Consider the following 10,750-nt stretch of genomic DNA (forward strand, 5'->3'; position numbering starts at 1 on the left):
ACGCGGGCCTCTCACTGCTGTGGCCTCTCCCGTTGCGGAGCACAGGCTCTGGATGCACAGGCTCAGCGGCTATCGCTCACGGGCCCAGCCACTCCGCGGCATGTGGGATCTTCCTGGACCGGGGCACGAACCCGTGTCCCCTGCATCGGCAGGCGAACTCTCAACCACTGCGCCACCAGGGAAGCCCTTTTATGTGTATTTTATTAATAAAATATAACATGCATTCACTTTTTTTTTTCACACACACACACTGCATTTTATTTTTACAAGAGATAAATAAACTGACACCAAGCATTGTAAGTGGATGACCACAATAAAAGCAACAATGATTGCAATTACCAAACATGAAACACACTCATACTGTGTCGTAATATTGACATTCAGTCCAGGAATCCTCCACTGTAACAGCTCCTTTACTTTGCAGTGAAAATTGATTTGTATATTTTTTGCCTCTGAGTCCTTGTGGGATTTTTTTTTTTTTATTCAAACAGAAAGTCACAAAAATTATAATCATCCTCATCAATTCACTCAGTCCCATGTAATTTTTTTTATCTTCATCTTTTGTTAGCACTTTTATGAGTTCATCAGTTTTCCATTAGAGTTCTGAAAATGCTTATTCATTCAGTTCAGCAGTAGAGTCAGTTACCAGAAACCTGTCCTCGTCAGAGTCTTTTCCATGAATTCCTTGAAGATGGAACCCTTTTATAGGAACATTTTTGCGAAAGCATCAGTGTACACCCAGAACTGTCTGTAAATGACAAAAGACTTAAAAATGACCACTGTTAAAGATATGATGAAAGTTCATAATAATGCAATTGACAAGGAAATTTAGTTATTTCTGAGATATACATTTTAAAGTAATAACTAGAATTATGACTTATAACATTATACCAGAACATTTAAGATTTTTAGAAATTTCATGTAATGTCTGAAACATTTATATTAACATATTTCCATACAAATAACCCAAAGAAAGTTTCGTATTACTGGTTCTTTTGTTTGTTTTTTTATACTGCGGGTTCTTATTAGTCATCAGTTTTATACACATCAGCCTCGGCACTGATGTGCTGGGCCATTTGAGGAGCTCAAGGTCACACAGAGCCAGTGTGTGAGAGCCTGGCTTGGGCCGTTTCCCAGTGTCTTGGCCCATGTCCCGTGGCAGTGCTGGGCAGCCGGCAGCCCTTGTGAGGGGGCAGGCACAGCTGAACTCCGCCTGGTACGGCTTGAGGAACGCAGGGCTTTAAGGAGCTGCAGCCAGCTCGCAGGGTTTTTATTCCAGCTCGCCTGGAGTGGAAGAGGCAGGTTCATAATCCTCCCACGCATAGAGGGAGGGAGGGTTTAATTAGCAGGGAATGGGGAGCACTGGGTGGTGCCAGTTACCAAAAGTTCCTGCACCGGCAAGAGAAGGCAGCACAGCAAAGTGTGTGGCTCGGGCTTGGCCAGACCTGGGTTTGAATCCCGACTCCACATACTAGCTGTGTAACCATGGGCCAAGTTACTTAGCTTCTCAGTGCCTCACTTTCCTCATCTATAAAATGGGGGTAGCATTTCACTTGATTAAATTACATAAAGTACTTAGCACAGCACCTGGCTGTAGTGTGTGATTAGCGAATGAAGTCCATTATTATTAGCTGGCCATGACCTTGGAAATCACAGGCATAGATTATATGGATCAGCAAGGCTACTTCATGGTGGAGCTGGGACTCAGAGCCTGCAGACTCACCCAGGGGCTTTCTCTACTCCCTGCTCGTTGGTGGACCCAAGGCAAGTCTGTGTAGGGACAGTGTAGAGACCAGTTCACAGAGAGGCTGAGGCACTTGTCTAGAGCAGCCCAGCTGTAGAGGAGCTGGGGCTCGTGCAGAGTTGGGGCAGCAGGGGTGGAGAGAGGCTGGAGAATTCAAGAACCATTTGGGAGGTTACAGAGGGCAGGACTTGGCAGTTGGCCAGATATGCAGGGGCAGGGGCGGGGAGATGCCCAGTCTTCTGGCTTTTGCAGCTGCGGAGACAGTGGAACCACGATTGAGATGGGGTGAGTGGGCAGGTTTGAAACAGGAAGCATGTGAAGGTGGGTAGAGAACTGGGTTCAGACAGGAGTTCAAGGACCCTGTGAGACATCCAGGTGGAGATGCCCAGGGTGTAAGACTTGGGCAGAGGCAGTGAACGGCTGGGGCCGGAACCCTGCTCTTCAGACCCCAAGGCTGGAGCTGGTTCCTCGCCACACAGACCAGCCTCTGGTGGCCTCGGCTTCCTTTCCACAGTGTGGACTGGACTGCAAGCCCACGATGGGGCTTCTCTTCCCGGAACGGCCTTGGCCTTCGGTGGATACTGACCACCTCCTCATCTGTAAAATGAGGCACTGAGACCTGCTGTCGCCCGAAGGCTGCAGCCCTGCGGTTCTAGGATTCTGGGTAACATTCTAGGATTAAATGGGCCAGGAGCCTCCACGAATACCTGAGAAAAGGGAGGCAGCAGATGGGAGCAATGGCCTTTGCAATAAAGAGAATTAGTTGGATGAATGAATGATGAAGGTACAAGGAAGTGAATCAACGGGGTTCATCAAATGAAACGAATAAGTGTATCAATAAGTGATGGAGTGCCTTAAATCCTTTCTAGAAGGCAGATGCATAGAGCGAATAAATGAAGAATGTATTCACTCTTCAGCACATGAAGAGTGTGGGTGTGCCGCACTGGCTCTTCCCCCCCGATGGCCTTTCATCCCCGTGCCCACCTGCCCCGCACACTGGAGAGGGGCCGGCCTGGGCTGTTGCTTGGGGTCAGGAGCCAGGCTGTGGTGTGGGGGAAGCACATCAGGAAGAGGTCGAGAGGGAGGCAGGGGGCGGCCAACTTGAAGATCCAAAGCCTGACCAGCAATTTTCCTGATGTTTCCGAGAAGGAAGCGGGTACGGGAAGCAGCAAGTCATCCCGGTTCCCGTGGCTCCACATTCCTGTCAGACCCGCGGCTGAAAAACCCAGCTTTCCGTATTCCTGGCCCCGCCCTTCATTAAGGTACCTTCCTCCTGTTCCCACCCCCACTCCCATTTCTCTCCCTGGGGCTGGTGGACCGGGAGGGTGGCCTTCTCCCCTCTCTGATCAGGCAGGGGGCCTAGATACAAGTCCTGACACTGCCCTCTTAGAAGCTGGGAGATTTCAGGCAGGTTGCTTAACTTCTCTGGGCCTCTGCTTCCTCGTGCATCAAATGGAGTGAGTAGTTCTTCCCCACCTGCCTCCCTGGGCCCCTCTGAGCCTCAGCATATAAAGCTGTCGAGTATGATACAAGTGTTTGCTGTTACCCTTACCCGTCCCAGTTGCGCTGTATTGTGTCACCTGGAGATGAGGTTCGCCCTTGCTAACCTCCCTCTGTTCTATCTACCGGGAAAACAACTCACTCAGAGCTTCTGCAGGAAAGTCTCATGTTCTGTTTCAAATGGGAAGAGCTGCCTTGCTCACAGCTCCGTGTAGACAGTCAGGTAGGTGGGAGACAAACAGTCCTTTTCTAGTGTCTGGCAGCCTTGGCAGGTGGTCTGACCTTCTGGCTGACCGAAATCTCTCCAGCCTGACAGCCCCTTCCTTGTCACTTGGTCCTCAGAGGAGAGGTGACCTTCCTGGGGTAGGGAGGCTCAGAAAGTGTTTCCCACCTGCCTGCTTTTGACTTGCAGATCTGGCCGGGTTGATACTGAGGGGTAGTTGAGAGGGCTCCAGGCCCCAGGACCTCAACTGTAACCCCAGTCACCCCTAAAGAGTCCAAGCATAAACGAGGGCTGGCTTTGCAGACCCAACTCTAAGTCAGGCCCCTCTGGCCTCCCTCTCCCTCCTTCCTGCCAAATTTCTGCCCCTGAGCCCCACTGCAGAGCCACAGGAACCCAACTTAGGGCCTAGAACATTCCATCTGCATCCAAGCACCAACCCTGTTAGCCTTCCAGTACTAGTCCTGTTTATTGCCATCGGAAGTGAGCTGGGAGTGAAACAGGAGGGAAGGGGCAGGGCACAACCTTTGTTTTTGTTTTTGTTTTTGTTTTTGTGGTACGTGGGCCTCTCACTGTTGTGGCCTCTCCCATTGCGGAGCACAGGCTCCGGACGCACAGGCTCAGCAGCCATGGCTCATGGGCCCAGCCACTCCGCAGCATGTGAGATCTTCCCGGACCGGGGCACGAACCCGCGTCCCCTGCATAGGCAGGCGGACTCTCTACCACTGCGCCACCAGGGAAGCCCAGGGCACAACCTTTGAAAGAATAACATAGCCCGAGGACATGACATAAACTGATTAAAACCAAACGGGTCCGAGATAGCAGACAAGTCGACTTCCACTAGACCTTGAGCCTCAGTATATGCTCACTGTAACACATCAGCAAGCTAAAGACACATCCACAGGCGCCATGGCAGTTCCAAGACCAGCCATAAAGATCAAAAAGTGGGCAGTGGCCCACTTCCTGGAAATCCCCACCCCTTCCCCCAGAAATAGCTGGAATACTCCTCCCACTCATTAGCCTATGAAATTACCTACCCCTATAAAAACTGACAACCCCCATACCCTGGTGCCTTTCTCACCTTCTGAGATGGCCCACACTCTGTCTGTGGAGTGTGTTTCTCTCTAAATAAATCCACTTCTTACCTACCACTTTGTCTCTCACTGAATTCTTTCTATGATGAGACATCAAGAACCTGAGCTTCATTAAGTCCCGAAACCAGGTGTGTGATCTCAGTTGGAACGCTGTGGGTTTGGGCTGGGTTTGAGTCCCGGCCGCGTGGGTTCGAGTCCCGGCACGTAGGTTCAGGTCCCAGTGTGAGGTGCACGGTTTCAGGAGCATTGCTGCCAGGCCTGCCAGGGGCTGCAGACATGGGGCACCTGGGAGGTTCTTGCTCACCAAGCTCACAGGTACATAGCAGTGAATGAACTTATAGTGAAAACTAGGTATGCAGGGGTGAACCAGACACGATGCTGGCCTCAGTCCACCAGCGGCACATCCTTGTGCTGAAAGTTCTTTGTGAAGTCAGAAAGAGCCAGACGGCGTCCTGACCATATTTTGACAGCTGTGTGGCTTCGAGAGGGCTTTACCCTCTCAGAGTTTTATCCTCATTAGTAAACAGTGATCATGTGAAGCTCACAGAGTTGTGAGAAACCAGAGGTAATGCACATTAACAAGAAAAACACCACATGGGAATTCCCTGTACGTCCAGTGCTTAGGACCCTGTAATTCCACTGCAGGGGGCACAGGTTCGATCCCTGGTCGGGGAACTAAGTAAGATCCCACATGCTGCGTGGTGCAGCCAAAATTAAAAAAAAAGAAAGAAAGGGGCTTCCCTGGTGGCACAGTGGTTGAGAATCTGCCTGCCGATGCAGGGGACACGGGTTCGAGCCCTGGTCTGGGAAGATCCCACGTGCCGCGGAGCAACTGGGCCCGTGAGCCACAACTACTGAGCCTGCGCATCTGGAGCCTGTGCTCCGCAGAGAACAAGAGAGGCAGCGATAGTGAGAGGCCCGTGCACCGCGATGAAGAGTGGCCCCCGCTCGCCGCAACTAGAGAAAGCCCTCGCACAGAAATGAAGACCCAATGCAGCCATAAATTAATTAATTAAAAAAAAAGAAAGAAAGAAAGAAAGAAAGAAGAAAACACCACACACACACACACACACACACACACAATGTCTAGCATACGGTTAGTGTCAGTAAAGGTTATCTATCAGTATTTTTTTTTAACATCTTCATTGGAATATAACTGCTTTACAATGGTGTGTTAGTTTCTGCTTTATAACAAAGTGAATCAGCTATACATATACATTTTTAAAATATATTTTTTAAAATATTTATTTAGGCTGCATTGGGTCTTCGTTGTGGCACATGGACTCATCGTTGCGGCACGTGGGATCTCTAGTTGTGGCGCATTGGCTCTAGAGCGCGCAGGCTCAGTAGTTGTGGTGTGCAGGCTTAGTTTGCCCCTTGACACATGGGATCGTAGTTCCCCAATCGGGGAACAAACCCAAGTACCCTGCATTGGAAGGCAGATTCTTAACCATTGGACCACCAGGAATGTTCCAGCCATCAATATTCCTAAGGATTGGGGACTTCCTGGTGGTGCAGTGGTTAAAATCCGCCTGCCAATGCAGGGGACATGGGTTCAAGCCCTTGTCTGGGAAGATCCCACGTGCTGCGGAGCAACTAAGCCCGTGCACCAGAACTACTGAGCCTGCGCTCTAGAGCCCGTGAGCCACAACTACTGAGCCCACATGTCACAACTACTGAAACTCGTGCACCTAGAGCCCATGCTCTGCAACAAGAGAAGCCACCGCAGTGAGAAGACTTGAGAAGCCTGCGCACCGCAATGAAGAGTAACCCCTGCTCACCACAACTAGAGAAAGCCCGCATGTAGCAACGAAGACCCAACACAGCCATAAATAACTAGATAAAATATTCTTAAGGATCAGATCTCATAGTCTAATGGGGAGAGGCACATATGCACAAATAAATGCCACACAGTGTGAGCCACTGTTCAAATGCCGTTTCCTCCACACAGCCTTCAGGGATATAGCCTCAGTCCCCGGACAGGAGTTGAGAGGCTCCTTGTGGAAGTGCTATAGCACTTTGTCCATCTCTATATCACCTCCCTTGTCTTGTCTTTCTGTGACTGTTTTTCGTGATTGTTTACATGTCTGTCTCCCACACTGGCCTGCCAGTCCCTCCAGGGTAGGCATGTGGAAATTTCTCTATGAAATTGGCAAGGATTCCCCTCTAGATTCCATCTAATTCAAGGGTGGGAATCTGTAAGAAGACCTGGAGTTGTGGCTTCCATCTGGGCCTATCAGGGAAGGCTTCAGGGAGGAGGTGATGTCTGGGCTGGGCCTTGAAGCCTGTGCAGGATTTGGAACAGCAGCAATACGTGTTTCAGAGGAAGCCAAAAGGGGTGGGGGACAGCGTGGCAGGCTGAGGCCTCCCAAGCATCCTATAGCACGGAGAGTAAGGGGCTGGGGATGGGGCTCAGCCCCAGCTCCCCCTCTAACTGCCTCTACCATCCTGGGCAAACACCTCCCGTCCTTGGCTCCAGTCTCCTGTATACTGAGGGGCTTTGCTAAATACTCCCAAAGGGTCCTTTCCAGCCTGGATATTTCAGTGGCTTCTTTGACCTGCCTCCCCTCCGGGGACAGACCCAGAAGGCAAAGTAGGAGTATCTCCCAGCTCAGAGAGAACCCTCCCAGTGACGGGCAGCACATGGTCCTCTCTGCTCTGGAGGGTTTAATTGGAGAGTTGTTTCATTTTGGGGTAAGGATTCAAACTTACTTGCCCAATCCCAGACCGATTTTCCAGAATGTATATACAGTATGCGGGGAACAGTAGGGTCTGTGGAGAACGGCTTGGAATAGCTGCCTATCCTCAGACATTGCTGGGATTCCAGGAAACCGAGGCTCATCCCGGCGGGCTGGGACGGGGGCGCAGGATGCTCTCCTGGCACGCTCAGGGCATGCCTGTGGCGAAGTGAGGACCAGGAGAGCAGCGAAACCTCCCACATGCCTCCAGGCCCCAGCTTCCGAGGTCCCACAATGTTCCTATTGTCCACAGGGCCCTGCTCCCCCGGCGAGCAGCTCAGAGCCAAGGGCCTGGGCAGGGCCCTGAGAGAAAAGCACAGTGGTCAGACCCACATGGATCTTGGAGTCAGAGAAGCTTAGAAAAATGAAATCCTAGAATTAGAAGCTCATAGGTACTGAGGCTCCAAGCTGTCCAGACTGGAAGGATGGTTCACTTCCTAAAGTCCTGCTCCCTCACCTGTTACTTTTTTCATTATGAAGTTATACTTGCTCTACCTGACTTACCCGGATTTCTTGTCTTCCAGTGATCTGCTGTGGCCCTCTGTGTGAGCAAATCTCCTCTTGCTTATTTGGGGCTGCTTTTGTTTTAAAATTAGAGCCCCTTTTGCTTCCAGCGCTGTTAATTAAACTGCAAACGATGTTGTGTTGGTATGAGAAAGTTCATTTCTTTTTTCAGGTGACTGGCTAAGATTATGATCAGAGCAAGAGTCTAAAATTCATCAGCAGCAAATACTGGATGATTCCACGTATAGGAGGTGCCTAGAGGAGCCAGATACACAGAAAGCAGAATAGTGGTTGCCAGGGGTGGGGCAGGGGTGGCGGGCAGGTATTGGGTGTGAGCGCTAATGGGTACAGACTTTGGGGGGTAATGAAAATATTCTAAATAAAATAACGGTTGCACAACCCTGTGAATATACTAAAAACCACGAATTGTTCACAAGAGTGAACTTTATGGTATGTGAATTACATCTCAAAACTGTTATTTTAAAAAGTTATGCCTGCTGTTGTTACAAATTCGGACCATAATGACTTGTAAAAAGTGAATCTGGGACTTCCCTGGTGGCTCAGTGGTTAAGAATCCATCTGCCTAATGCAGGGGACATGGGTTCGAGCCCTGGTCCGGGAAGATCCCACATGCCACAGAACAACTAAGCCCGTGTGCCACAACTACTGAGCCTGCGCTCTAGAGCCCGTGAGCCACAACTACTGATGCCCTCTCGCCTAGAGCTCGTGCTGCGCAACAAGAGGAGCCACCGCAATGAGAAGCACGTGCACCGCAGGGAAGAGTAGCCCCTGCTCGCTGCAACTAGAGAAAGCCAGCGCGCGGCAATGAAGACCCAACGCAGCCCAAAATAAATAAATACATAAGTTTATTAAAAAAAAAAAAGTGCGTTTGCCACACCCCCATCTCACTCCCATAGTGAACCATTGACAGCATTTGGGTACATTTTTTCCTTTCTTTGTGATGTTTTAAAATTCCATATATCTGCACATGTACATGTTTATATACATAAGTATACATGATATATATGTTATATATATATAAATTTTGTTTTGCAAAAATGGAATCCTAGTATATCTGTTATTTTACAGCTAGCTTTTTTCACTTCTTTTGAGGATGTATTTCCATGACACTTGTTAAAAAAATTTTTATTGAATTATGGTTGATTTACAATGTTGTGTTAATTTCTGCTGTGCGGTAAAGTAACTCAGTTATACATATATATATATTCTTTTTTTTCATATTATTTTCCATTATGGTTTATCACAGGATATTAAATATAGTCTCCTGTGCTCTACAGTAGGACCTTGTTGTTTCCAGGATATTTTTTTTGTGTGTGGCCACACCGTGGGGCATGTGGGATCCTAATTCCCCGACCAGAACCTGTGCCCCCTGCAATGGGAGCGTGGAGTCTCAACCACGGGAGCGCCAGGGAAATCCCCCAGGGTGCTCTTTTTAACAGCTGGTGGTTTTCTGTTTTCCAGCTGTATTGAAACTTAATTATGCTGTCCCTCATGAACAGTTAGGTTGCTCCCAGTGCTTTGCTGTTAGCGAACAATGACCATCTTTGTATGTGCATCTTGGGGCCCCTGGGATAGTATTTCTGGAGGATAGAGGCCTAGAAACAGGCCTGCTGCATCCCAAGGTGGGCAAAGGCCCACCTTTTATAGATGTTGACATTGAACCTTTTACAGGTGACATATTTATCCAGGGTCTCCCAGCAAGTCAGTGGCAAAGAGAGTAGGTGGTGAGTGAAATGGGGCCAACCAGGCATCACCTCCCACACCCAGGAACACACAGACACAGGTGGACTTCTGGCTCTGAGAGAGAAGCAGCCCCCAGCCCCCGCCTCTGAGCAGGCGCAGAGTCAGGTGGGGACTCAACAGCCAGAGATTCCCAGAGGCAATGATGACATTCTTTTCCCCCTCAGCCTCTCCAGGTCCCCACCATGGCCGTTCCTCTCCCTTTCATCTTTCTGAAATTTACCTTGAGATCTGTGTGTGAAAATAAGTGTAAGCTGTAAGTGCTGGTCATTCATTCACTCAGCCATTCCCACCAGTGCTCATTTGACATCAGCTTCTCCCCCCACTCCATCCCCACCCCGTGGGGGTTTTCTTCATTCTGCCTTTGCATCTCCCTCCATCACAGCCCTCCTGCAAAGCAGGCTGGCAGGAAGAATGGGAAGTGGAAAGTATGGCACCCTTTCCCAGACTAGTCAGGACCCTCCTCTGGATGCCTGCTCTTCCTCGGGGCTTCTTTTTCCTTTGCCCCTTATCATTCTGGACGAAGAGTAGCCACTAGCCTGTCTCACTCACCACACTAGCCAACACTTCCCTGCCAGGATCCTGCCTCGTGCTATTACTGGGAATAAATTAGAAGGATTCCAACTACCTGCAATGATCTCTTACTGGCTCGCATCCGACTTGCTTTCTTGGGGTATGGGTGTCATTCAGCTCAAATGTTCCCACCACAAAGAGGCCTTCCCTGGAAGCCCCGTCTGTTCCCATGGTTCTCTGTCCCAGTGTCTTACTTTATTCTCTTCCAAGCCCCTTTCACCATCTAAAATGATCTTTGTTGCTTTATTTGTTCCCTGCCTGTCTTCTCCATTAGAATGTTAGTTCCATGAGGGCAGGGATCCTGTCTTGTTCACCCTATCTACCCTGGAGCTCCCCAGCCAAGGAGCAGGTACTTGGTCAATATTTGTTGAATCCATGTTTGAATATAAATGCATGCACAAGGTCTGGAAGGTTCGACTTCATACTGACAACCATGGGACTTCCCTGGTGGTCCAGTGGTTAAGACTCTGTGCTCCCAGTGCAGGGGGCCCAGGTTCGATCCCTGGTCAGGGAACTAGATCCCGTGTGCATGCCACAACTAGAGACCCAAAGCAGCCAAATAAATAATAAATAAATAAATATTAAAAAAACAAAAAACTGACAACCGTGGCTACAT

Source organism: Monodon monoceros, unplaced genomic scaffold (genome assembly GCF_005190385.1).
Source record: "Monodon monoceros isolate NGI ecotype Baffin Bay Population unplaced genomic scaffold, NGI_Narwhal_1 Super_Scaffold_6, whole genome shotgun sequence".
Taxonomy (NCBI): domain Eukaryota; kingdom Metazoa; phylum Chordata; class Mammalia; order Artiodactyla; family Monodontidae; genus Monodon; species Monodon monoceros.